Source organism: Camelus bactrianus, chromosome 8 (genome assembly GCF_048773025.1).
Source record: "Camelus bactrianus isolate YW-2024 breed Bactrian camel chromosome 8, ASM4877302v1, whole genome shotgun sequence".
Classification (NCBI taxonomy): Eukaryota; Metazoa; Chordata; class Mammalia; order Artiodactyla; family Camelidae; genus Camelus; species Camelus bactrianus.
Genome location: NC_133546.1, coordinates 14,131,627 through 14,158,403, shown reverse-complemented (window position 1 = coordinate 14,158,403; position 26,777 = coordinate 14,131,627). Strand labels below are relative to the sequence as shown.

General features: G+C 38.9%; 1 protein-coding gene across 2 annotated transcripts in view; it reads left to right on the top strand.

Annotated features, from left to right (window-relative positions):
• The window catches only part of PLEKHG1 (pleckstrin homology and RhoGEF domain containing G1), a 213,731-nt gene that overhangs the window by 36,820 nt on the left and 150,134 nt on the right, over positions 1–26,777 (top strand). For both annotated transcript variants that reach the window (XM_074368160.1, XM_074368161.1), the window contains exon 2: positions 22,134–22,192. The gene's annotated coding sequence lies outside the window, so the exon portion shown is untranslated. The remainder of the gene's footprint in view (positions 1–22,133; positions 22,193–26,777) is intronic.

Genomic DNA, 26,777 nt, shown 5'->3' with positions numbered 1-26,777 from the left:
AAAGCCTGAAGTTGCATCCTTGACTATGAAAACTGCCCTGCACAGTGTTCTGTGACCGCCGGCTGCAGGATAGTTCTGTCTCTTACATGATAGGTGAGATTCTTGTGCAGACACGCATCGGTCCAACGTGTTTGAGTTGCACCATGTGGGTGGCACTTTGGGAATATCCAGAATTAAAGTTATAGCACTGTTCTCTAGCATATATAATAGCATAGAGGACATATCCACAAACATCCTTCTACAAAATAACACATGGGTACGCAGGGCACCATACATGATTTACTACCAGTATAGACAGTGTACGCTGGCTTAAACAGGAGGTGAAATCACTGCTGCTCTGAACAGGAATGAAATATTCCTTCTCCCCAGGGCCTCCATCTAAGAGGGAGAAAGAGAGAAAAAATGGTAGGCAAGTGGAGGAATTAGGCCAAGTGGGAGGGTGAGGAGATTTAGTGAGATGTGTAATGTGCGCGTGTGCAGGTCTTTGTCTCGATCGCACTGTTTTTTTCCTGCCCCTGCCTCTTGCTCCCAACGTTCTCCTTCTACGAATCCTCTCTTCTTTCTATCTCGAAACCTGCATGAGCTTCAAGACGCAACCTCCTGCTGCCTTTCCATGGCGTTCCTGGGCTATCCCAATCTAACTAAGAGGCCTCCTAGTCACTTTCCAGGCCAGTTTGTTGGGTATTCTGTACCCACTGCTTCTGGGAAGGCAGAGTATTGCATACCCTTCATGCAAGGGTAAGCACCCTGCTGTACCCAGACGGGAGCACAGTGCTCTCTATGTGCGGATTAATTCATTCAGTTGATGCTTGTTGAACGTCTGTTACCTTGTGTCAGACACTGCTCTCGTGCTGCAGGTGACAAGCCAAAGAGGAGAGCAACCACTCCCTAAGAGCATGCAGACCAGTTGAGAATACAGACAGGAATATGGTATTACAATGCAGGGGAGAGAATAAAATGGTGGTAGATGTGTACAAAGTTCAAGGGTAAATAGGAGGACCTGTTACCGAGTCCAAGCTCATACCACTCTCCACACAACACGCCAATAAACCGAGACAAGGTGTTGGGGCAAGGAATAGCAACTTTATTTAGAAAGCCAGCCTGTTGAGAAGATGGTGGACTACTGTCCCAAAGAAACATCTTACCTGAGTTAGAATTCAGGCTTCTTTTCTAATACAAGGGAGGGGTGTGGCTGGTTGCTGCAAACTTCTGGGTGCAAGAATCCTTTGTTTTTACAGCTGTCCACGTAGGTTTGGTCACAATGTTTCTATAAACCTCCAACAAAGCAATTATTATTTTCTGTTCTGCAACTCATCTCTCTATGAGCGGAAAAGTGTTATACCTTTAAAGATCAGATCCTTGAGAATGAGCAACAGGCACCATTCTTTTGCAAAGGTTCAGAGCCAGCATGACTAGGCACAGACGACAAAGCTCAAGGGTTAGAGCTAAAGGAATAGATCCAATATGGAGTCAGGTTTGTTCTTGTCTGTTACTGGCCCTCAGGCCAAACCAGGCTGATCAGGGAAGGATTCACAGAGGAGGTTAGATATGAATTGAGTCTGGAAAAATTGGGCATTTAGCATAGATGAAGAAATATTCATTGAACATGTAAAATGCATTTAGAAAATCTTGTCAGGCACAAAAGTGCAAATACCTGAGTTTCAGTGTCTTTCCTACGTTATTATAATGAGCCTCCTCAGCCCTCAGAAACATCACGTTTTCTTATGGATCTGGGTGGTCCCAAGGCTGAGCTCAGAGCTCAGGGTGACCCCCCTCCAGTGAACGGCATGAGGGAGACTCAGAGGGTGTCACAGAGGTCTGTGACCTGCTTCTCAGTTGATTTATTATTTAAAGGACTTAAAAAGAAAGAGCGTGTAAGTGATACTTGATGGCTGGGGATGGGAAGGGGAAAAAAATCCTTATTCACCTGAATCCTACCCGCCAGAGGTGGCAGCCGTTTGTGACATTTTTGTTTTACATCCCGTGTGATGTTTTCCTGCTTGTCTTTTTTTATTCTTCCAAAAAAGGGATCCTTCTATCCTACACATCCTGGTCAGCAGCCTGGCTTTTGCAGCCAATATTTTGTGACCGTCTTGAGCATTTCTTTGAGTATAAGCTTTGCAGTAGAGTAATTCCAAGTGCTTCGCGACACCTGCAGTTTGCTTTGTAAGTTCGGCAGGGATGCAGAGAATCATTTTTCAAACTTTTTATTCTCACGGCAGCTGTGTTTGGTGGTAGGGATGCTGGTGGTTAGCAGACGAGGAGGAGGAGAACGAGGAGCAACTGTACCTTGAAGTGATGTTTTAAAAGAACACTTTCTGAGATATTTTGCCTGAAGTGGTGGTACGTTTCACTCCTCATTGGTTTTATTTACTAGAAAGTTTCTGGGGAAACTAGCCTGCTTTAAATTAGAGGATATCAAAGACTGAAGTTTGCATGCCCTTCTAGGATGACTTCATTTGAATTTCCCTTTTCCAACTTAGTTGATGTTTTGCTGATGATGTAATTATTTATTTAGGCTTTTAAACTGTTCTGTGCAAATACCTTATGCAATGCTTTCTTGCTTTCTTTATTTCTTTCTTTCTTTTTTTAAAGCACCTTTTATTTATTTTTACTAAGTCAAAACACACACTTCACATCTGGGAGCAACCAGTGAATGGATTAGCTATCCTTTGAAGACTCATAATTCAGTTTCACATTTTTGAATAATGACTCTGGGCCTCAGGCCCCACAGATGAGACACGGTTTCTGCCTTGAGGTCACAGTTCTAGTGAAGAAGCAGAGCAAGGGCATCGCCTGGAAACGCACTGCTCGGGTGCCCTCCTGAAGGAGGTCGTTGGTGTTGAAGTGGAGTCTCGAGGGGCGAGAGAGAGTTGGCCAGGTGACGAAGGGTGGGAGAGGTGAGAGCAGGACGGGGTCCGGAGAGGCAGGAAAAGGTGCATCTGGCAGGTGGTGCAGGCAGCGCAGGGTCACCAGCGCATGCAGAGCCACATGAGGCTCACAGGAGTTGAGTAGAGCTGGTAGGATGTGGGACTTTATTTACCCTGATGAGTGATTGGCCAAGAGACTCTTATGAGCTGTTCTCCAGGCAGTTGAAGATACAGGTCTGAAGGCTTTGCTTAAACTGTAAAGACTGAGGGCCCTTTGAAGACCTGCGCCTTAGTCATCTCAGTGGCAGAGCAGAATAGAAGCAAGAGTAGAGTCAATGAGAGATGAGGAAGTAAGAGGATTGTAAGCAGTGACACTGAAAAAAGATGGTCAAGGGAGGAAGATGATGAAAGTCGAGGGGAGGAGGGAGAGAGCACAGGGTCCAAAGGGGACGCACGGTTGAGACGCCATCACATGTACAGGCTGAGAGAAAACAGCCAATGGAGAGGGGGAGTTTGGATGTGTGGGAGAGAGTGATGTACGGACGAGATTGAGATGCTAATGGTGAGATATCTTTCCTCAGTTCTGACGGTCCTCTCCTCGGGGCCTGCAGGGAGGCAGCAAAGAAGAGTGAAGCCAGGGATGGACTGTAAGTACAAAGCATAGGAAATTGAGAGAGAGACAGAGACAGAGAGAGAAACAGAGAGAGAGAGAGAGAGAGAGTTCTGATGGCCTCATTGTTCTCAACGTGATGGGCTGCCTCCTGCGGACAGGGGTTGGGGTGAGTTAGAAGGTTTGTGGGCCAAAGTAAACAGTAAACCTGCAGCGGAGAGGAACTGTAGGAGGAGCGGATAAGGATTAAGGCAGAAGACATGTCCCAGGGCAGAAAAACCCCTGGCACGCAACAGGTGTCCAGTTAATAGTCAATTAAAATATAATGCCAACAGATGGTAGAAGAGCATCAAGGACCCCCTGAGGTTGGTGATCACGATTTATCTTGCTATCATTATACATGGGTGATTTCTCTTCAGTTTTCAGCCTCAGAAATACATAAGTTAAAGTGGAAAAGTAGGGGGAGGGTATAGCTAGTGGTAGAGTGCATGCCTAGCATGCACGAGGTCCTAGGTTCAATCCCCAGTACCTCCATTTAATAAATAAATAAATAAACCTAATTACCTCCCGCCCAAAACCACAACAACCAAAACAAAAGTAATAAAAAATTAAAAATCAAAAAAAAAAAATTTAAATAGGAAGAAATTTAAAGTAGCAAGGTGGAAACTTACCTGGTGTTGGTCTTTTCCTGGGGAGTTGCAAAGTTTAAGGATGGAGGAGAGTGAAGGATATTGTTAAGAGAGTGATTAGGGGTGAGGCGCGGAGGATTTGATCCACTAGGAGAAAAAGGAGGGGTTCGGGGTTCGGGGCTGAGAGGTGGAGGCACTTTTCATTATGTGTCCATAATAATTACCACCCATACAAAATTTTCCTCACTTTTAAAATGATGATATTCATAAATTCATGATAAATTGGTAATAGTTGTCATTTTACATATCATTAATTTTAAGTTTTTGTAAAATAAAATGAGAAGCAATCTAAACTCCCAACAACAAAAACACATTCAAGTTCAAGGAGGTAATGAGAGAAACCCACACATGATGTTCCTGGGAATTTGTGATGATAACACGTTTCACTCGGACAGATGTGGCTGCGAGAAGTCTCAATGTCTAGCACGATATTAAAAGTCAGATCTCGTTATTTCTCCCTTCTGAGACAAGAGGGCCGTGCTGAATACATATCAACGGCTACTACACACGTTCACCTGTTCAGAAACACATGAGGACCCGTGAGTGCATGTCCCTGTGTGGGGTACCACTTACGTGCTGAGTGCCGTGAGCAACCAGGAGGCATGGGAGAGATTGCCTGACCATCAGAATAGTTTTCAGTTTGGCTCAGGAGAAAAGGTTCACTAATCTATATGCCTGTTAAAACAGTGTGTGATCAGGAGGCCACAGAGCAGTAGAGAATAATAAATATGAAGATGATTTTGTAATATAGGAAAAATGTGTGGCCTAGGGCAGCCTATGAAAGCTTGATGGCTTTGGTGAAATTTTAAACAGTAGTTGCAGAGAAAAGGTATGAGAGGCTCAAAAGGCACGTAGGATTCCCTCAGTGAGTTATCTATTGTGATGTTGCCTTCTGTCACTGAATCGCGTTTAAGGCTAACTTAAAAACTGCAGAGAGGCCTGAAATGCAGTTTTCAGATAAAGCTTTTTTTAAAAAATGATAAATAAATAGAAATAAACATTTAAAATATTTTAACTGAAGAATAAATCAATTTCTCCATCACTGGATCAACTGATTTAAATTCAGGCATATGGAAAAATTTAATTTCAGACCCTAAGCCTCATTCTGGGAGAAAACCCATTAAAGTCATGAAACAATTGAAAAAATAAATCTTTATTTTGTAGAGAACCCAGTGGATGCTGGGAGGTGCAGCAGCATTTTGTGCTTTTGGATTATTGCAAACACTGACATCTATCTTTGCCTGAGAGGACCAGGCTGTGGTTTGTAAAGGACTTCAGGATAGGGGTGGGTAGGAATTTGTAAGATATTATCCTTCCAAGAAGAGTTAGTATTTTGGGGCAGGGGTGGTGGTACAGAAACTTAAAACTACTCTGGTTTTAAAGTTGCTGAGTGACTCTTTCCATGGAAAAATAATTAGCTCTCAATCCTTTTTAGTTTGAGTATTCAATAGAGCTATCATTGGGAACCAAAGGAAATAAAAATGTAGGTGGATAGGGTTCCCACCCATAAAGGGCTTATAACAGAATAGTTTGAATTTTCACATGAATGTTTTACATTATTTCATTAAGTTTACTCCAGTACATTTCAATTAGTTTCCTGGAGTGCAAGTAAATTGCAGCTTTCACTACTTTAAAAAAGAAAAATATTGTTTTGGGGAGTTGTGGAGATTTATGTGCTGCAAACTTCATTTTTAATAAAGGACGCTGAAATGTTTTTAATGCCCTGAAATAACTGAATGAAAATTTTAGGAGTCTTGTAATTAAAATAAAAAATATAAGAGCTATGGATGGACATTTTAGAGGAATCCTAGTTCTGTTGTTTTTTCTTTTGGAATTTGTGAACCAACTATATGTAATTTGTAGCTCAAAAGAATTGAGAAATGTATCTGTTTAGGTCTAATTTTGTCCTTTTTAATGTTTCTAATCTCAGTTGTCTTCACTCATAGGACAAATATCTCAGTTTATCTGAAGCCATATTTTTTTATTTCTTTCTTTTTTCATTTCTTTATTTCTTCTCTAGTCTTTCATGGGTTCAAACATGCCAATCATCATCATTACCCACTTCCAGTTATGAATATGATACTTTGGGATTTTCTCAGTGTCTAGACTCTGGATTTTTAAGATACACAGTTGATTTAGTAGTTCAATAGGGGGCCTAACTAAACCCAGCTATGTTAAATGTTCGTGTTAGTTGTAAACTACATGATGCACATCCTAAGTGCATCTTAAAATAAGGAAACTTAATAAATGTGCAGTGATTTGGCAGGTACCCCTGAAAGCTGTCAAGTGTATCCAGGGCCCTTGTTCCATGCACTGTGCAACACTCATGATGGATTTGGATTGTGCGATTTACAGAAGGCAGGACTATGGACTTTTTCTATTTTAAATTTAAAATAATATATCTTTTGGGTGTTAACAGAGGACATTTTTAAGTTGAAAGGGATGAAACAATCATGACCTTTCATACTCGTGTCATCGTTAGGTAAGTTAGCAGCTTCCTGTGCAGGTACTTGTGGACTAGCACACCGAAGATCTGGGTTCTCTTTAAAGACAAAAATCATCTATAGATATGAATCCCTCTTCAGGGTCATGAGACAACTTTCAAAGTGTTAATGTTCATGAGAAGACGCCCTATTTTGAATTTTTATATGAATAACAATTTAGCATAAAACAGCTGGATCACCATATGTCATTCGTGGGTTGTTTGTTTTCATTTTAAGTTAGAGTAATACGTAACACTCATAAACGTCACACTTACAGAGAGGGAGCAGGGTGTCTTTTGAGACGCTTTTACGTGGAGGGAGCAGGGCCACTCTGGCCTACCCAGCGGCCTCTGTGGTGGCAGTGTAGCATCAAATGGCCTGTTACGTGATTGACTCTGCTCAGTTGGTCCCTTTTTTTGGTTCACTGAGGGCTTCTTCCTCCTGTCCTCCCCTGAGACCCTCCATTCTTCACGAGCCTACAGACACTGCCACTAGACAAGGGAACAGATCTTCCTGCCCCTGGTTTTATTCATACTCTTGCCTTCAAATCAGAGTTTAGATAAAAATCCCTTGTTTTAATTGTTTTTAGTTAGCTTCCTATGTTTGGAGCCGTAGATTTCTCTCACTTTGAAACATTCTCTTTGTTAGCAGTTAGATGCCTCATGAATAAGACTTGATTTTTTCTACTCTAAATGGATGTATTGTTTAAAAATCTAATTCGTTTGGAAGGGGCTGAAATCAAACATAGACACCTCATTCCTTAAGTGGCAGCTACTGTTAACAGCTGCTATATTAGTGTTGTATATACCATTAGTATATAATAGTGCTACATTAGTTGTCACCAACTTATTTCCTCTCTAAAGCATCTATCGAACCTCTTCTCTGTATAAGTGAGAATATTAGCATCCTTTATTCAGCCCTTCACCCCATGACTAAGATGACAAACTAGTCCTTATTTATCCAGTTTTAGGACTGAAAGCCCCATGTCCAGGAATCCCCTTGGTCCTGATGCAGGAAAAACGGATGTGGGGCGTGAGAAGGGCTTTGTCCTAGGATTCAGTTGGGCCCCTGGGATGTGCCCCGCCAAGTGGGGGTCCTTGGCTTCACGCAGGGAAGAATTCAAGAGCGAGCCACAGTTGAGTAAATGTAGATACATTTAGAAAGATACATAAAAACGCAAGAGAAAAGCCACGAGGTGTGGGGGTTGGGTGCTCAGATTAGAGTAAAAGTAGGTACACACTCCATAGACAGAATGCTGGCCATTTCTAAATGGAGAGAAAGAGAGGCCGTGAGGGGCAGTGTGGCCCATTTTTATGGGCTTTGGTAGCTTCATATGCAAATAAGTGGAAGGACCAGTCTAACTAGCTTGGGAAGGGGCTGGGATTCCCAGGAAGTTGGCCATTTCCCACTCTTTGACCTTTTGTGGCTCACCTTGGGACTGCCATGGCACCTGTGGGCATGTTATTCATCATGCTAACATATTACAATAAGCATATAATGAAGCTCGAGGTCTACTAGCAGTTAAATCTCCCATCATCTTGAGCCTCAAAGCCTGCTGGGGGTTGAATCTTTCACCATTTTGATGTTAACTGCTGTAGCGTTCCTGGAATGGCTGTGCCCTGCCCCCTCCCTGTCTCAGTCCCAGGAAGGTCAGCCCTTACCTGTAACCCCACAATGTCCGACCGTAATGTTTACGGCATCATGGTAATACTTGCTGTTAAAGTGTAACTCTGAATGCTGCCTTTGTCTATGGATGTTTCTAAAAGTCAAAAGCCAGTATGCAAATAGGATTCACTATAATGAGATCCGTACAGAAAGAAATTCTGCACTGAATCACTGAATTTTGCTGCTTGAAAGAGATTTTTCCAACGGTTTCAATTCTTTTTAGACACTCCTCTGCTTCTGGGTTATGGTCAGCTCCTACTGGTTTTCAACATCCACTTTGTTCCCTTCCTTAGAATCCTGATTTCATTTGGTAGATTATTCCGTGTAAGTAAATTTTTATATATAATACACACAGATGGTAAGCTCTGTTACTGCGTGTTTGGAAATGTCTGATTCTGCCTTCACACTTGATTGATAATTTCAGTCTAGATTCAAAATGATAGTTCCTCAAGTTTGAAGGCATTGCCCCTCTGATACCTACAATCTAGTGTAGCCAATAAGTCTGGTGTAGACTGATCCTTTTAACTTAGTTGATTGTGTATGTATGTATCTCTGTCTGTCTGCCTCTTTGAAGCTTTGGGGAATTTTTACTTTTATCCTTAGTTCAGATATTTCTCCAATGATCTTTTTTTCATGAACCCCCCCCCCCCTTTTTTTGGCCTTTATGATCTGAAGTTTCCTCTAGCTCGGGATATTTTCTGTCCACTAATGCTTATGCACTCTTCACCTAGAACTCCAGTGGATAGATTTTGGTCCTCCTGGAACTGATTCTCCATGTCTTTCATATTTTCCTTCTCTTTGTTTTTTGCCATATGTTCTGGAGATTTTCTTGGCTTAAATTTTGCAGCCTGCTAGATGAGTCTTTAGCTATATAAATTCTATTATTTAGTCCACTGAGTTTTCTGTTTTGGCACTTATTTGCTTAACAATCTGAGAATGTTCCCATTCTTGTTCTTTTTTCCATGAAAGGAGTGTGAATATCAATGACCATTACTTCAGCCCTTAAGAAAGTATTGTTCTTGACAGTGATGATCTGGACTGATAATCTTCTTGGATTGCTTAAAAGTTTTCTTTTCCAGCATCAAACACTTCTTTAATTTGTTAATCTGTAGATAGATTGTATTACTGTTTTCCACCAAAACTCCAGTTCCAACTATGTTACCTGTCTTGGTTCCTTGGGATAATTTAGGCTTCTTCTTTCCTGTGCTCCCCCACTGTTTTGGGATGTCTTTCCTTCCAGCTCCTAACTCTCCCCTAAAAGCTATTCTGATTGCCCCCTGCACCCCATTTACACAGAAGGTTCTGGGACATCCCCCTCAACCAGAAGGAGTCTCCCGTTTCTCTTAATGTTCACTGGTCTTGATTGAACTTTTCTTGCCATTACACCTCCTTCTCTGCTTGAGGGTCCCCACTGCTAGAGCAAGATCCCTGAAATGAAGGCAAATAAGGGTATCAAGGGAACAAGGAAATTCCCAGACACAGGAGGGAGAGGATGGGGATTCTAGTGAGCAGGTGGAGGCTGTCCCTGCCAGGTACCTTGTGTGAAAACTGGCTCCTTAGTGGCTAGAGGCTCACATTTCTACCTCTCACCTAGAAACTTAATTGGACTGAAACTTAATTTTTCAAATTATTGTATGTTCCAAAAGTCTTCTAAGTAACAATTAGTCAATAGATGACCAAAATAGAAACTATTAAAATTATCTTTATGTGACAGGGAACAGAATTATATAACCTGGATGCATTCCTTAAAATTTCTTTGTGGTTTGGCTCCAGTAAATTACTACTTTACATATAGCTTTTAAAATATATTTAGACTTAAGTTTAAAGAGTGAGAACCACTTGTGTAAACATCACTGAATACCATTCCTTTCATGAATGGGGTAATGTTACTTATACTCTTTCTTCACTTCCTCTGGAAAAGCCCATTTCTTTGGGGAGGGCTTTAGCTTATACTCACCTTGAAAAGTGAAAGGAATTCACCTGAGTGTGTATCAACTCAGCCTCAGAATTCTCACCATTGCTACTGAAAACTGCTTGGCCCAAATCTCCAAGTATGATTTTTAATTAGACTGTCTGTCTTAAAATAACAAATGCCCATACATATATCCCTAAAGCTGTAAATCAGTATGTTAAGGGGATTAGAATAACCCTTATTTTATTTATGCTTTAACAGAGCGTAATCCCTTCCCCTTTTTTTTTGAAGAGCAGTCTTGCAGTGAGCGTTGCAGTGAAGTGAGGCGGGAAGCGGTGATGAAGGACTTCCTGGGCTGGGCTGAGGGGCCTGGGCTCATCAGTCAGCAACGGGGGAACCTTTTGAAGGATTGGAGCAAAGAAGTCACATGATCACATTTGTCATCCAGATGACAGGGTGGAGGTAGGGTCGGAGGCAGACCAGAGGGGAGGTCGTGATGTAATAATCCATGTCATGAAGTAATGGAGCCATGGACCAAGGCAGTAAGAATGGTTCCTGCCCAGCTCCAAGTTTTTATGCTGTATTAATTGTGCTGTCATTAGACAGATTTACTGGTTACTTTGTGAACATTTAGCCCCTTTAGAGCTAGAAGGGCCCTAAGAGATTCTTATACAGTCCTTTCATTTTACAAATGGTAAAACCTAAGGCCTGAAGAAATGAAGTGATTCCTCCAAGTCACGCAACTCATCACTAGCAGCACCTGGGCTTGGACCCAAGTCTGCTGATTCCAAAGCCAAAGCTTTTCTTGTGATGCTTCCCACCTGCCCTTCCTGCTCGCTGCTAGGCACAAGCCCGAGCCAGCATCCCCCTAAGGACCTGTCACCTGGTGGTTGGTGACACAGTGGGCTATTGACTGAATTACTGTTTTCTTCTGGTCAGCTCATGCCCCGACTCTTCCAAGTGCCTAATTCTAATCCTCCTCATTCTCCCCAAATGCACATCCTCGCCCACCACATTCAGAAGACAATCTTATCTCTTGCTTCCCAGAGAAAATAGAAATCCCCTGAGAACACTCTGGGCTGCTGCCTGCCATCACATTGACTAAGTCTGGTCTGCCTGCCCTTTGTTCTTACGGTGAAAGTGTCACCACTTTATTTAATGCTGGGTCCTGGGCCCTCGGTCCCAGTTCCTTCTTGTCTTTTCAGGGATATTTCTGATTATTTTCCCTTTTCTAGTATTTTCAACCATTTCTTCTCTAGAAGATGTGCCATGTCATCATTTATATATCATCTGGACTTTTTTCATTTAAAACCCCACTTAGAATACCTATCCAGTGAGCACATTTCACTCACTTACTTATTTGCGGACTATTTGCAAGTGGCCACCATGTGCCCACCATGTGCTAGGTGCTAGGCTTGCTGTCACGTACAAAAGAAAAGGGGTCTCATATGGTCTGATGGGAGAGACAGATGCTAAATGAGTATCTACATTTGCTGAACATTTAGGTTGGAAAGTGCAGTCTGCACGATTTTATGGTAGTGGGTGCTATATTTCAGGTTTTTCGTAGGTATGGTATTTCAGTTCCATAGTAACATTTGTGGCAGTGTGTTCTCATTAGCATATCTGTGCATTACCAGAGGACTGGCCTTTGCTTTCAGTTTAATTTTAATGTCACATGGCCAAACATCCTTGCTATTACAGGCTGTTGTACACACCCAAATATCTGGGCTAAAATGCACGTAAATCTGAATCTGAAGAAATGTTAATCTGCTCATGGAGTTAGAAACTAAAAACCATATATACTTATTCTAAATTAGATTTAGAATATTCTAGGGGAGGGATAAATTAAGATTTGGGATTAGCAGATGCACATAACTATATATAAAATAGATTAAAAAAACAAGGACTACTGTATATCACAGGGAACTATATTCAGTTTCTTGTAATGACATATATGGAAAAGATCTGAAAAGAATGTATATATGTGTGTGTGTATATATAGTGTGTGTGTATATATATATAGTATGTGTGTGTACATATAGTATGTATGTGTGTGTCTATATATAGTATGTATGTGTGTATATATATAGTATGTATGTGTGTACATATAGTATGTGTGTGCATATATAGTATGTATATGTGTGTGTGTATATAGTATGTGTGTATATATAGTATGTGTGTGTGTATATATATAGTATGTATGTGTGTGTATATATAGTATGTGTGTATATATATTATGTGTGTGTGTATATGTATAGTATGTATGTGTGTGTGTATATATAGTATGTGTGTATATATATAGTATGTGTGTGTATATAGTATGTATGTGTGTGTATATATATAGTATGTATGTGTGTGTATATATAGTATATGTGTGTGTATATATATTATGTATGTGTGTATATGTAGTGTGTGTGTATATATATAGTATATGTGTGTGTCTATATATATAGTATGTATTTGTGTGTATATATATAGTATGTATGTGTGTGTGTGTATATATAGTATGTATATGTGTGTGTGTGTGTATACACACTCCTGAAACTAACATTATAAGTCAACTGCACTTCAATAAAAAAAAATAAAAAAAATAAAATTTATTCTCAGATAAATAAATACTTAATACAATTTAAACTTACAAGGCAGATTGAAAAATATCCTAGTGGTTCTCTGTGAAGAAAACCGAAAATATTATGCAGAAAGAATCATCTGCTCAGTTCAGACTCCCGGGAATATTTTTAATGACATTCATATTGAGTTTGAGCCTTTTTAAATTAGCAAAATAACTGCGTAAGTACACGATAGGTATGCGATAGACAAGTTTAATAAGAAGGGAAACAGTTTTCTCAAATACAGATTTAAAATGACAAGGTTTCTTTGCAAGTGTCAATTATAACCCTCCCAGTTTCCTCCTGGGCTGCATAATACAATTTTAGCATATCCTCTCTTTTTAGAAGTAAAAGCAGTCTGCATTAGCAAAACCAAGTATTTCCAGGAAGTACCAGTTGCTGTAATGGTGGGGAACGTGTGGATGAATAAATCACTGTTTGGTAGAAACAGTAAAATGTTTTACAGGAAGTCTGTCCCCCATGTTCAGGTTTCCCTGAACCTGAAAGCTCATTGAAACATCCTCAAGGTGAATGTTAAATAACAACTCTATGATGTATTTTGTAGTTCATTTTTTAAAAAACTGATATATCAAAGCCTGTTTTTCTTGACTGATGTGGAAGGGTTGAAAAAAAAAAAGCCTTCAGTGAAAGGAAATTACCTTTCTAAATATAACATTCTAAAGTGATGTAACAGTTTTTCCCTATGTTGCTTGAGTAAAAGTAGTGTTTTTTACAGAAGCATGGTTTTTAAAAAAATCAGTACTTACCATTAAATAAACTGGCAACAACAAATTCAAATTTCTAAAGCTGTCTCCCCAAATGTTAGTTTATTAAATAACTAGTATACAAAAGAAAGATGATCTCTTTGATTTCCCTTTACTAAAATCTATTTTACTTATGAGACAGTCCAACTTTAAAAACTACAGCCATCTGAATTCTGTTAATTTTAGGAAATTTCAACTAACATTGTTCATTTTCATTGCTTGCTAACACATTCTGAATCACTTCAAAGTTATTGACTGAGGTTGAAAGAAGCTCTTGGACTCTATAAAAGGTGTTGCTTATAAAATGTTTCTGCTTAGACATGTTTATCCATTTCCATGATTTCCTCCATTCTGTTAAGTACAGAATCTGCCCAAACTTTATAACCTTCACAGTCCCTCTCCTTCTCTTTATTTATGTCTGGACTTGAAGATCTTTGGAAAGTGCTTGTCTCACTCGTAGTATTCCTCTGCTGGTGTGCTACTAAGCCCCAAGTCTGAATATTCGAGTTATATTCTTTTCATGCTTTCAAGAGCACACTGGGTAACAAGCTGCCTCTGGGCATTGTTGCTGGCTAGCTCTGTGACAGCCCATCCCACTGACTGGAGGTTCCGTGAGGGTAGGAACTGGGTCTGTCCAGTCACTGCTGAGTCCTCAGTACCCACATCATTGGTGCTCAGATGTAGAATGCATTCAGGTCATTTTAAGAGTAACACAGGTTATTTGGATGATCGGAAAGTGAGTTAAGAAAAGTGTTGATGACTGGTTTATAGCACTTGGAATTTAGCCACAATCCAACCTGTTGACTGGTATGCAGCCCTCCGAAGCCACCTGTCTTGGGCAGAGGCGTGGTATTTTGCTTTGTAATCTTAGTGCCTTCAACAGCACTTGAATGAAGGTTGTCCATTCAAGGAACATTCACATTCTTGCCCAGTGTCTCTTCCAACATTGGACAATAAAGGAAAGTGGTGTGTTGGAATCCCCAGTTCTGTTTGCCCAGCTTTTCTTATGAAGAGGCCAAAGTTTGCTGTAAGAATGAAAAAGAGAGGGACACACAAGGGAATATGAGGAAGAGGTCACTTGCTGGGACCCCTGGTCGCTGATTAAGGATTAGAATTAAGGCTCCTTCGTCAAGTAATTATGCCACCTGTTAGTCTCTTTAAAAATATAAACAAGAAATGGCAAAGTCTAAGGTCTGGCCGTGAAAATCTGGTGTGCAGAGTTTTTATTGTCTACCTGCTTTTGGTTTCCTTTTTTAAAAATTCACAGCTAGCTTACCATTAACTGTAGCCTAGATTTGGGAAGCATCCAGTATTAGCCTAACGTATCTTCATGATGTATAAAGAACTTGAATCAGTTCTGCCTACACACAGCTGGTGTGTGGCCCTGTGGATCCCAGGAACCAGTACAACCTAAAGACTGAACTTGTCATTTCATCCGTTTTATTTACGTGCAGCCTGCAATGCCTGACGAGACGTGCAAACCCAGGATGCAACATCTGAATTGAGCAGGCGGAACCTTCACTTTGACAGTTTACTTTTTTCTAATGCATCTATTAAAATGCCACTGAAAACAACTCAACTTATTAAAAGTTGCTTTAGGTGTGCAGTTTTCCCAAGAACACACCTGCTTTGTAATATGAGATGTATTCCTCGGAGACCATGCTCTACTCATTTTATAACCTCCATGCCTGGCATGATGCCTGGCACACATCAGGTATTTACCATATAATTTAATCAAATTGTGGGTAAAACTAGTATATTTACTGATTAAGAAACCAATAACTATTTGTTATTGAAAGATTTGTACCCCTTTCCCATAGTCTCCACTTCCATTGTAGGGTTTTGGTTTCTTAAGTGGTTGAGACCCACTGAATTTCTTTTGAAACAAGAAATAGCTAATTAGAGATACCGAATTACAAGTAGAAATGGACAAGTTTGCAAGGAAAGCTATAGAGTGTCTGTCTTTGGAGGTCTCTATGAAAACAGAAATGTGTGTTTGCATTACTGTATATAAAATAGATAAAAGACAAGGACCAACTCTATAGCACAGGGAACTATATTCAATTTCTTGTAGTGAGCCATAATAGAAAAGAAACTGAAAATATATATATGTGTTCATGTATGTGTATAACTGAATCACCTTGCTGTACACCTGAAACTAGCATTGTAAATCAACTACACTTCAGTAAAAAATAAGAATAAAAAATAATAAATGAAAATAAAGAGTAAAAAAAAACTATTTGTACATAATAGATCCTAAATACTTATTGAATGAATAAAAAATTGAGTCAGGTATTTAAATAATTACCTGCTTGAATGAAAAATGTTTATGATTGTTTAACTATTTTTTAATTTTATTTTTTATTGAAGTGTAGTTGATTTACAGTGTTATCTTTAGGTGTACAGCAAAGCGATTCAGTTATACATATACAGACATAGCTATATATTTTTCAGATTCTTTTTCCATTATATGTTATTACAAGAAATTGAATATAGTTCCCTGTGCTACCCAGTAGGTCCTTGTTGTTTATTTTATATATAATAGTGTGTATCTGTTAATCCCAAACTCCCAATTTATCCCTCCCCTGTCCTTTCCCCTTTGGTAACCATAGTTTGTTTTCTGTCTGTGAGTCCATTTTTGGTTTGTAAATAAAACTTGTTTAACATTCTTATTCTAAAATGTTTGATCATTTTAATTCCCCCACTCCCTTCCCTCCTTGGTCAAACAGTGTCTACTGTGAATTCTGTAGCTAGTGGGGGTTTTTCCTTACGTCTGAACAATTACATGTACATATGGCATCCCAGAATCAAAACTTGGCTCTACGAAACAACTAATTAACTTTTGACAAGAAAAAGCTAGGAACTACTCTTCTTATTTTTGCAACTTTTCTGTATATTTCCGAATACATTTTTTTCAAGTTAACAGCCTTTCTGGAAAGAGCGGGATCCATTTTAAAAGGTATATTCTCCAATAATAACAAAAATTAAGTCCCTAGAAACATATTTGATGAAAGATCTTTATGAAGACAATGGAATATCTTTAACTTTATTGAAAGATACTTTTAAAAGATCTAAGTAATTGGAAGGGGTTAAGATAGTCATAGGTGATCTCATTATTTTAAAGATGTCAATTCTCCTAAATATAGATCCAGTGCAATCCCAATCAAAATGCAACATGTTTTTGGTGGAACTCAGGTTGATTCTCAAGTTTATACAGACCAAAGATCCAGAAACAGCAAAAAGAATCCTTAAGAAGAAACAGGTACAAGGATTTAGAGATGTTATTTATGTTGTTATAAATCCAAAGTGATTTAGACCCTTAGTTTTGGCAATAGGGATAAGTGACTAGGCTAGTAAAACAGTATTTCTGAAATAAGCCCACATTTCTTTAGAAACCTGATATGTAACAGAGCTGAAATGCAAATAAGTGGAAAGAATAAATTTATACATGATATTAAACAAGACACAAAAATCATTATACCACAGAGAAACGTATGTAACTGCCTCATATTTAAGAACTTCTGTCTGTAAAAAGAGAGACTGAAGAGAAGCCATAATCCATAACAGGCAGATAGATTTACATGTTGGGAAATATATAAAGAACTCCAACAAATTCATAATAAAAATAATTCAGTAGAAAAATGGGCAAAATACATGATCAAGTTTTTCACAGGGAAGGAAACATGAATAGCCAACACATATATGAAGTTATGCTCAACTTCATTAGTAGGAATACCATTTCTCACCCATCAGAATAGCTATAATTAAAATTTTATAGAATCAGGTGTTGGACATAATGTAGAGCAAAAGGAACTCTCATAGATAGACAGACATACGTTGGATATACTGCAGGTTCAGTTCCAGACCATTGCAATAAAGCTAATATCACGATAAATCAAGTCACAGAAATTTTTTGATTCCCCAGTGCATGTAAAAGCTATGTTTATACTATCCTGTAGTCTATTAAGTGCACAATAGCATTATGCCCCCCAAAACCAATTTATATACCGTAATGTAAAAATACCGTATTCCTAAAAAATGCTAACCATCATCTGACAGCATCGGTTACCACAAACCTTCAGTTTGTAAAACACTCAACATGTTTGAAGTGCAGTAAAGAACAATAAAATGAGGTACGCCTGTACTGTGGGTGGAGTGTAAATTGGTACAATTACTCTTGAAAAAAAAAAATTGACATTACCCAGAAAAAGGTCAACACATGTATGACGAACCACCGAGCAGTTCCAATTCAGGTAAATGCAATGCAGAAACATGAATACAGGGGCCCTGTACCACACTGCTTGTAATGGGAGAGAAAAACGGAAATAGTGTGCCTACCCAGGAACAAATCACAGTGATCAGGGAGATGAAATATGATGAATGGTTTCGCCTGATTGATGTTTTCCAGAGCATCTGGGCTGACATTAGGGCAAAGCAGAGGAAAATACTGGTGACGGTATTATTCGGCCCACTCGCAGCAGCCAGGTTAAGAAGGTTTGTATTACGCTAGCTGATGTTCCTGGCCTTTGGTCTATGAAGGAAATGAGGCAGCTCGAAGACTGCTAAGCAGAAGGGAGAAGGTGGTGCTTATGTTGCAGTGGACCCAGAGTCCCAAGTTACCTGGCATTCTCAAATCAGAATGGACAAATGTGGGATGGTCCTCCAGGATGGTAGGTGTAGGGCAGAGGCAGGACTCTTGTCCACATACAGAGATTCCTTTTGGATTTACACGATCAAACTGTGTATCCCCTCAAAAACACTCGCCTTGTTTTTGTCTACTTGCCCATCTATGTTACTGATTTAAGGAATGCTTTCTAGGTACTTATGGGAGGAACGCTGGGAGAGCTGCCCTTTTTTGGCAATATTACTGTTGAGTACACCGGCCTAAAGTCTTGTGATTTCTGGTAGCCCCTTTTGTGAATTTCCACCATCACTTTGTTTCTTCTATGAAGTCCATGTGTTTTACCCAAGAAATTAAGATAACAAATTTCATGCTTATGAGCAGATCTCTGGGGCTCCTGTATTTCATATAGTTGACATTTTAGGGAAACTGTTTATGCCTTGGTATTTGTTCAGTTATTATTATAAGTAGAAGTATTTCTATCAGACGTGACTTTAAATCGTTTCTTGTTTAAATCATGTCAAACTCAGAGCATTAAATCTGCTTTTACCTAGTCACTGGGTATTATCATCCCCCAAAGCTACCAGGCCTTTAATTTTGCCCTAAAATAAACAGCAAAGATGGTCTGTTTTGTGGGTAATTTTCATTAACATTCATTCTGGAATGACTGGAATTGATCCCACAGTTACTATGGTCTAAAATGAAAGGTAAGCTTACTTTAGACGCTGTAGCTGAAAAGACATGGTGCCATATTGGACTTGAGTCTCCTTTTTATAAAACCAGCCCTGACATTTTATTTATTTTTATTCTCAGACTCACTATAGTTGTGTTTTGCCTATAGAACTTATTTTAAACATCACCTTGCATGTCCCCCGACTATAAAATAAGTTTCACATTGTTCTTTGGCCAAAAGCAATAATAAAACATGACCCGTTTTATCATGGTTCAGTGAAGGGCAATTAGCATTTTCTTTTCAGAAATACAACATCAATGGCTATTTATAACATTTCCCTAACCTTCAAAAGTGTAGTAAAGTGTTTTGGGGTTTTTAAATACCAAATTCTATTTGCATCTAATGCCCTGAGTGCAATATATTAGTGGATTTTGCACTTAAGGCCGGATAATCAAATAGTCTTAATGTATTTTTTTTCTAAAAATTCTATCGTGAATTTATAGAACAGCCTCTAAGATCCTCAAGTATTCATCTATAAATAGCATCACTGATTGTAAAAGCTTCTTGCTGTTCTCATATTCCTATAATGGTACTTCACCTTTTACAGACCAAAAATATAAATTCATTGGTTTACCTTGTATTGAATTTCCTGGCTAGATGATGCTTGTCTTTTTTTTTTTTTTTCCTTTTCTAAAAAAGTACAGTTATAGTTTTCATCATTTCTCATGAGGAAGCCATTATCCTAAAGATTTCCTTAAATATTTTCTATATAGATTCTTTACTATAAGCATAATTTTTCTGAATATGATCTGTTTTCAGACTGTCTCCATTTTCATTTCTTGACAACTAGTCATTGCCACCACGGGACAGAAAACATTGCTTTTTGCATATTGTGTTTCAAATCATCCGATGGCACCTTTACTGTTTCCAGTGGGGTTTTGTTCTGTTTAGATATTTCTCTTGAGTTTTCTAGGTATTCAACCCTGCACCTGCTGATGGTGGGGTTTGGTCTGTTCATTTCCTTTCACTAATGCTTTGTGGGCATCTTTTATTTTATTCCTGACTTTTTGACAAAAATTGTTGTCTGTTGATTTTAGATCTTTTTAAAAACCATAGTGATCTTTCTAATTCTAGGTTACTGAGAGGTTGTCGGATATAAGTGCTGAGTTTATCACATGCTGTTTTGTCATATTTGAAAATATAAATATACGTTGATCTCTTGTGACCTATTGATAGACTGTAAGAGTTCTATTTATATAATATTTGTAGAATAAGCCCAGTTTATATTGCTGTGTTACTATTCTAATATACTAGAAATCAGGTGTTCTGAGCACTTTGTTTGCTATGCTTCTTTCTTGTTTATCTAAGTGAAGCAAGCCTTTTACTTTTTTTTCTCTCCTTTGTGTCTTATCAGGTTTGGTTATCTGATAAGCTTCACCAAACAAACTGGAGGGTCTTATTTGTTTTATATCCTGGAAGCTTTTTATATAGTTTGGGAATTATCTAATCCTTGAAGTAGACCATTTTTTCTTAACTTTTCAGCTGTTATATTTCTGGTTCATTTTTTTTTAACGCTTTTATCGTGGTACGGTTCCTGTACAGTAATCTGCACATATTCAAATGTACAGTTGGATGAATTTTGATAGATGTTTACACCAGTGAAACCACCCCCACAATCAAGATAACTAACGTTTCCATCACTCCCCAGGAAGTGCAGTTTTCACATTCCCAGTTTATCCCTTCCGACCCCCTTTACCCCCTGGTAACCATAAGTTTGTTCTCTCTATCTGGTTCAGTTTTAATAGTTAAATATCACCTTAGCAAACTTGAGATGTTCAAATTCATTCCTAAGGATCTTTTTATTGGCAGTCTCAGCTTTTCTCCTCTCTTCCATATCTGTGATATATTCTTCTGATAATTCTAGTTTTCTGTTGGATTTTAAGACTAGATTTGCCTGAAATCTGTCTATGAGATATTTCATTCTGTAATAAACCAGTGACTACTGTTTAAAATATCTAAATGACAAATTCCCATTTTCATTTTTTTTCTGCCCTCCTAGGTTGTGTTCATTGCTATTTTAGAACTGAAGTTTAACTATGTAGTTCACTTCTTTGTTCTTTCCAACTTACAGGGGAAAAATTCCAGTTACTAGTGTCACAAGTAAAACTGCATTTCTTACTCCCCATACAAAATGAAATTAGCTCACTTTTCCATCTATCCCCACTCACTTCCCCATTTTTCATAACATAATCCAGGATTTCAGACTTATATGAGCCTAGTTATTACAATAAGGTTTTTATTAGACATGTTTCCAAAAATTTTGGAAGGTTGTACTCTGGACTGTTTTTAGAAATAATTAGTACACTCATTCCTTGTTTATGACTTTAAATGCTCACCATCAGTGCTACTACATGACTACTTTTTCATTCTTAACTTTTTATTTGAATTTATCCCTCAGTCAACTGGAAATATTTTCAAGTCACTTTTGTTCATAAAGATACCTAGCTGATACAGTTCTAGGCATGTTTGTTTTTCCAATATAACATGTGTGGTTCCTTCTTTTCAAAAACAGTGACCAGAAAAAAAGCAAACCCCAATTCTACTACCTGTAAGCATCACCCCCACCCCCACCCCCATGAACTTCCACCTTCCAACCCCAACTGCTTTGCACAGATGGAAACTGAGAGGAATCACTGGATGCAACCATGGAGAGGAACTCAGGGTTAGAGTGGCCTTGGCCTTAGAAGGCTGTTCCCATCCTGTGGATGACTTGTGTTTCAGAGATGAAAATACGAGGGCTGGGACTGAGTGAAGTCATCCATTCTCCTTCTGCTCCTTGAAGTTTTCTTTCTCTACCTGGTAGAGGACCTTCTCCTTGGCTTCTGGCCAGTCCTTGAACTTAGTTTTTAGTGCTACTGAAAGTTCGAGTGCCTTTTGAATTTGCTAAGTATTTCAAGGGAAAGGGAAAAATCAAGGATTGGATATCAGTAACTTTCTAATACCACAACCTGTGAGCTTTTTTAAAAATTAAATTGTTACGATTATTGCTATAGGTCTGTTATAGACCAGTAGGGTAGATGTGGCATTTTCCTAGGAAAATTATGGTCTTTTTGCATCTGGTCATCCTTTTGCCACTTAAAATTGGCCTGGATATCTCATCCATGTTCCACTGAAATCATTCTGGAAAAGTAATATACTTAAGTAAAAAGAAATTTATTGTTTGTGTTTCTACTACAGGTGAAGACGGATGTTAGTAGTCTGTGGATGAAGACACTGGAAAGGCTTCAACCATAAAAGTGAGCCGTTTTCATTTTTTTACCATTTGACTATGAAACATGTTAAAAGATGAATAAATTCATATTTCAGGTTTGTTAGGTATTTTGTTACAAGTACGCTCTGTGAGCAAAATTTTTCTTGGCTTACAAAGACATAAATAACAAACGGTGTAATCAAAGGGTGAAATAAAAAAGAAAGTGCATATTTCAAAATGCATGTATGACCAATAAAAATGGAGTCAGGAAGAGTCAACCATTGTGTGACCCAAATTGGAGTCATTTCTTCCCATTGGCCTTGTACTGTTAAGGCGTCAGTTTTTTAGGTGCTATTTTAAATGCTTTTCATTGGCCAGAAAAGTTCTTCCTGTTCTTTTTAAGTTCCTGTTTTTCCTTCAAGCTATGAAAATCTCAATCCAATTTTGTGGTAGTAGTACTTGAAAAACCACGATGAATGATAAAAAGGAAAGGAAGGAAGGGGATATACCCTTTTTTTAAGGTCTGGGCAATGATTTTATTGTTTCTCCTTTCCTAAGTCCTTTAATTTATCATATTCTGACCACATTATAAGCTGTTTGTCAAGACTTGAAGTGTTGAGCTGACATTGCTCAATTACATAGCGAATGCTCACTAGAATGGTAGGAATGTGTGAAGAAACTCAGTCCTGCTAAGCATAGCATTTATTATTTTTCACTCATTTATACTTTCAATTTTATACCAGGTCTTTTTTTTTTTTAACCAAACAGTAAAATAAAAATAAAATTACAGTATAAGTGCAACAAGGGGTTAGAGTTTTGTTGTCTTTAATTAGCAAAATAATCATGCTTTATTGTAATCATGAATATTTGATACACTGCATTCTTCTTCTTGAGGTACTCACAGTTATTACAGAGACAAATGGTATTTTAATGGAGTAAAGATAACTTCACTTGTGTTGAAGTTCAAGTTCATCGGTATTTTGCTAACTGGTAAAACAATGGTTTTCTTACCACAGATCTTCATTACTGGGAAGAAAGTTCCAGAAGTTCTTTTGCCTAATGTATGACTAGAATGCTGAGTAGCTTAAAAATGAAGCATCTGTGATCCAGAGTTGACTCACCCATTATGCACAGTACCTGGGGTCCAGCATGCTTTTAGTGGCCCACGAAAATGTTTTCATTTTAATTCTTTCAAAAACAACAAAAAAATGAATATAATAGTAGTGAATACATAACAATGAACCCACCCTAGATTGCATTTTTCTTTATACCAATGCAGTTGTAAAATACAACTTTTAATACTTTTTTTTTTTTTTTTTTTTTATGGAGGAAGGAGCCAAAGTGCCTCAGAGCCCAAGAAAGGCATCACGTCCCCCTACCCGAGTCTCAGTCAGGCACACTCTCTGTATGTAAAAGATTCAGTCATTTGAATGCTTTTTTTTCCCCTTTTTTTTTGAAGAGGAATAATCATTTCTTTTTCAGAGATGATTACCTTCTCTGTAAATGAGTGCATAGACTTGTCTGCTCATCAGAGATACATGGTTCTGTCTCCAAAGAAAAAAAATGACGTATTGTTAGGTTGGATAGCTGTGGTTATTATGTTTCCCTAGAATAAAATAAATATTTTGTCCCCGAGAGATGCACTGATACCGTGTTTGCTTTGTAATATGATATGGATCATAAGGGAAGGGAAAGCCAGACCAGCGCGGGATTCTTTGGTCTCACTTGGGACCCACATTTCTGCCCGAGGGGTGTGAGTTCCAAGAGAACAGTGGCCCACCCCGCCTCCTCGCTGCTATGGGAGTCTAGAATTTTCCCTCCCAGTTCTTCCGTAGTTGCTGGTCTGTGTGACTGAGTATATGACATTTTCAGTTGCCACGACTGATCTGGTTTGGTTTGTTTCTGAAGCCGTGATCTAGTGTTGGAGAAAATACCTTTGTTAGTCCTCAGCTGCAGTGACCATAGAAATTGTGTGTAGAATATCTTCTGAAAGTCACTTGTTAATTGAAAGTAAGTATGTTGAATGTCTGAGGAACTTCTGTTTCAAAATTTGTGCCACTCAAACATCAGCTACCTGAAAGCCAGGATCTTCGTGTGTTTTGCCTGTTGCTCTGTATATTTCTAGGTATTTCTGTATACTCTAGAAAAAGCCAGACACAAGGGGAGCTCAGATGTTTGCTGAAAGAATGAATGAGCTAATTTCCTTCTTTAGGAAAGTCATGTTCCCCGCTCTGGGGGACTACGTGTCCAGGCCTCTGTTAGAGGTAATGATGGTGGGGATCAGACACCGGAAGGACCACTCCCCAGTGCCTGGAGGGGTGACCCTGTGCTGGTCAGCCTCCATCTCAAGACTCAGTTTACCCTTTCACAGAAATAAACAGTTGGGCTGGAAGGAACTTTTTTTACTTTTCTAGAACTTAAAACAACAACAGAAGAGGCATTCTGATGGCCTCCCCCACCTCGGTGGTACCCCTAGACTCCTCTTACCCCATGTTGCTCTCAGGCTGGTCCAGGCCACCCCACATTCCCCCAAAAGGAAAAATACCTCTGTACATTTTTTTTTTTCTGGTGGTGGGGATGGTTAATTAGGTTTATTTATTTATTTATTTTTAGAGGAGGTACTGGAGATTGAACCCAGGACCTCATGCATGCTAAGCATGTACTCTACCACTTGAGCTATACCCCCACCCCTATATTTCTAAAACAGTTGTTCATTTTAAATGTAAATATGTATAATTAAGTTAATAACCCCCCCCCCCAAAAGAAGTCATGTTAAACCTCTGAAGTGTTCTGATATTGTTTGGGGTATATAAGTGAACTGTAAAACCTCTAGTTCTCAGACTAGCAAGTATCTGGGCATGTACACACAAATCTATATAGTGCATCAGCTTGAAATAATAATCTACAAAACTATAGATGAGAACTGTTCTCTCCAGGGTAGCAAGCCAGTCAATGCCACTGGGTACCAATTAGTCAAATTAAGCTAGGAAAGCAAGAGAATGCAAGAGCAAAGTGCGGCTCTCTCCAGCTATTGAAGACATAAGTCTGGAGACATAAGCAAACAGAAGAAATCAACTGTCCTCAGTTAGTAGTATTTGGTTAGATGGTCCTGATTTATAGAAATGTTTGAAAAATCAGCGGAGTATAGGTCTGTTTTGCAGTTTTTTGACCCTAAGGGAACTCGAATGTGTTATTTTTCTCTTAGTATGACCTGTGTTTGTGTTACTCAGCCTCAAGACTACATCTTTGCAATGCTGCTAAATATATGTATTTATCCAAACTCATATAAACATTTTTTTCTGAATAAACTTGCTCATACATTTTATTCTTGGTGCCATCTTGTCCAGGGTTTCACCTGCCCTTGTTCTTTAATGAAAGTGTATCAGGGGTGGAGGCTAGGACCGCACAGCATAGGACTGCCCGAGGAACAGAAAGATGCCAATTAAATGTTCCAAGACACACACCAGGTGCTGGGGTGCTCAGGGCATCCTGATCTTTGCTGTTCTTGCTAGCATTTTCTGAGCTCCACTACGTGGTCATGCTTTTCTCTGGAAGGCGTAAACATCACTCTAGTTTCTTCCATCCCTATCTGAGGGCTGTCACAGCCCTTTCATGAGCAACTGCAGGAGGCCCATGCACTGAGCCTGGCCCAGGTCAGTAGCTGCTCGGTGGCACCTCAAAAGTCCTGAAGCTAAAGGCTTTGTGGGATTGCAGTATTGGGGCTGATTACTCCTAAGACTCACAAACAATGCAGTGAAGGATGCTTAAGGAGGAATAGACACTGCCCAGCCCTTTTCATATCCCGTAAATGACCTTGCCACTGTGTTCCAGGTCCCGGAAATATCTTACTTAAGGCTGACAGATTTGTTGGAAAGCAGCTAATAGAAGAATTATCAGTGGCTACAGCATAAATGATTAACATTGTGAATAAATAACTCACTATATTGAGCTAGACATTGCTAATAATATACCCATCCGGTGTAGTTCTTGGCACCATGCTAGGGGACAGGGACTTAATGCAGTATGCGATCTTTAAAAAGTCTTTGAGATGCTTTCCTTCAGTTTCTTTCATTGCAAAACCCCCTGATTATCTTTTGGCATGGCGGTGTCATCAAAATAATGTTTTAAATGTATAATCGAAGATTGAAAGTGTTATAAGAACTAAATATAGTAGCAGTTACAAAAATATAGCACAAAATTACACAGTCAGGAGGATGTGCAGACTTGACTCTCTGAGTGTGGGCCCCTCTCGTATTAAAAAATATCTCCTATGAAGGAGTTCTGGAGATGGACTGTATAACAGTGTGAATGTTATGTGTATTTTACTGCAATTAAAATTAAAAAAAATTTTAAAATATCTTCTAGAAATTTGCATGCCTTGAGCTGAGATAGAGATTGGACACCCTTTTGGTGGGTAAGGGGGTGAAGGAGGAAGACTTCCTCACTGTAGATCCTTCGTTACAGCTGGTGAAAGTTGTGCACATGGAACATATGGGTCAGTCTGAGGGGAGAGCAGAGGGTGAGGGACTCCATTCTTGAGAGGAAAAGGATGTAAGTTAAAAAAATTAAAAAGTACTTATTTTCTCACAAAGGGATGACTTTTAGAATGAGGACCTGGTTCCCATTCCTGG